The sequence below is a fragment of the Leuresthes tenuis genome, unplaced genomic scaffold (assembly GCF_036924035.1).
Source record: "Leuresthes tenuis unplaced genomic scaffold, fLeuTen1.0.hap1 SCAF_17, whole genome shotgun sequence".
Classification (NCBI taxonomy): Eukaryota; Metazoa; Chordata; class Actinopteri; order Atheriniformes; family Atherinopsidae; genus Leuresthes; species Leuresthes tenuis.
This window is the reverse complement of record NW_027325371.1, coordinates 7,261,568-7,264,185: the sequence shown is the minus strand read 5'-3', so window position 1 is coordinate 7,264,185 and position 2,618 is coordinate 7,261,568.

Genomic DNA, 2,618 nt, shown 5'->3' with positions numbered 1-2,618 from the left:
TTCCCTGGAAACTCCGGTACTTTCATTACTGGCCACGCCTTCCTAATATTCACTTCTGAGACATGTCAGTCTGCAATTATGGGACGTTAAGAGTCTATGAGGCAAATTACAGTCATTGCATCCTCTATGTTTACCTTAATATTTCACTGTTGATAAAAATAGCGACTGATTTAGTTGGACATAACATCATCAGATGTTAAATCTCCTAAAGTGCCAATACAGTGATGGAAACAATTGGCAATATAAATATTTGCGGTCATCAGGCTAGTATAATATGTGACAGGATGAAAATTCCGACGTACACATTTTTAACTTGAAACTTTAAATGTATCACCATAAGCTATGAGCGTAGAGCCCTACATAAACGAGAAGAGAACGTCTTTCTCCTATTATGAGAGCATATTTATGATATATCTTTTACTTTTTGAACAGCAGCTGGATGCATTTGCATACACTGATTATCCCTGTTTGCAGCTGTGTTTTTTATTTTGATATAATGTTCGAGTTTGATAGAAACTAAACAAACACAATTCAAGAAATAAGTGTTTACCAGTGTTTAATGAAATGTGAGGCTTTTTTTTTTACTCTTGTTATAATATTTAGCTGACTCAAGAGTGGTCGCTGTCTGTCTTCAATCGTTGATCATAAAAACCCATCTCTCCTCACATGCTCTGGGTTGCCTCTTGATTTAGTGCAAGCATGACCTTTTAATGGTCATACAATAAATGCAGCATAGCTGAATAAAATAGTCCATCAAATTAAGTCGTTCGAGGCGACTGGGCTGTTTTTATGAGCCTCGTAGTCTTTCATTTAGGTGATATTACTTGTAAATCCTCCAACAAGGGAGTTAATGCTTCTTTTTTTTTAAATGAGATAATGAAATGACGAGCCACCACGTGCCAGTAGGTCACCACTATGAGTCATCTGCACTTGCCTGAAGACCCACACTGCCCCCTTCTGGTCACTAATGGTGGAGTACTCAATTAAATGTGTGAGCAAGAAGTGCATGTAATGATTTACGAATCAGAGGCGACCTGACAGAATATGTTTCATTCATAAGTATCGCCCTAATAGTTCAAATTTGAGGAGCAGATGGTAGATAAAAATAATTTAGCCTGCTTCAGGACCGTTAGGGATGCACTTTCTTTGCGAGTTCATGAGCATCACTGAAGAGTAACTGCTTATTTATCATTGATTACTGCAATGCCGTTAACTTATTTGTGAAGTTAAATGTATCGTCCTAATTAGTTTCACAGTTGTTATTCATTGCCTGTAGAGGTATTTGTCTTATGTGAATTAGACTTTAAATGACTTTCAAAATGTATTCAAATCTTAATTTTCAGACTACATTAATGTTTATATTGATATCTCTGTCACTTTCTGGATTATAAGCAATTCTGATACCCTGAAAATATGATGAAGATAGTCTGTGCTAAAATAGAGTATTCATGAATTTTACAGAAGATCATATATCCAGCAACAAAATCTGGGAACTAGTATTAGTCTATTTATTATTAGTATTAGTATTAGCTCTTAGATTCATAATTTGTCACAGAGTTCAACAGCATCACTGACTTCAGTCTCTGACTGTGAATGCTGCAAGAATATAATGTAGCTTTAAGGTTTTCTAAATAATGACAAATTTGATGTGAAATATTGCAAACCGTTCCAAATAATGTGAAGTAAATTCAGTGGGAAAGATTGCATCCTGTTAGCCTTGATCTCCACAAGCCATTCCTGATGGAAAACATTCCTGACTTCAGTCAGTAACAGCTCCAGAGCTGTGAAAGCAAACTAATCACAGACACTTGGAAGTGTTTTTATACAATTTATTGATGTTAGAAAACTCCCTCTAAAGTTTACATCTGACTTCTTCCAAATCAAAACTGTAAATTAGAGAGAAAATTACAGCCTAGAGACACTGAGTCAGTGATGCTAATGTTATTGCTCTAAAAAATCTCTTTTGCAGGTGTGACAAATTGGGTGCAACTGACATGAAGCACAATAAATGCTACATACCTTTTAATCACTGCACTAAGAGGCAAATCTGAATGTGTCACGTGTGGAAACCATGGGAAAAAATACAAAGCCAATGCAGAGTTTTTAAAGATCCTTTTCACAGCCCTCTAGAGCATTTTATGGGCTTAAAAAAATATCCAGTGAATTTGATTTTCTTTTCATTCTGTTGTAGTCCTCATATGAATATCAGTCTCAATTTAATCAGCCTTGTTATTCGTGCAAAATCTCCCGAGTGTCCCGATTTTCAGTCAGTGTCAACATCTAACAAGCATTCACTGTAATAGTGAAGTGGCACAATATCTCCAAACCTGACGAAACTTAAACAAATTGTTTGCATTGCTGTATATCAGCTGGAATAAGCAGAAAATTTTGTTTTATTGTGATTAGGGAGAAATGCTCCTTTATTGTCACACTCAATCCAACTAAACAGTAGATGGCAGTATTCATTCATAACCAGAACAGGGTTTTGTACCTGTTAACCCAGGGCCAAAATCTTTTGATTATCTGCAGTACCTTACAATTTTTAGAAGTGAAATGAGCAAACAAGAGTTTGGGTCAAACTCACTGTTCAATCCTTAAATCAGCCGCTATCCAGCTGG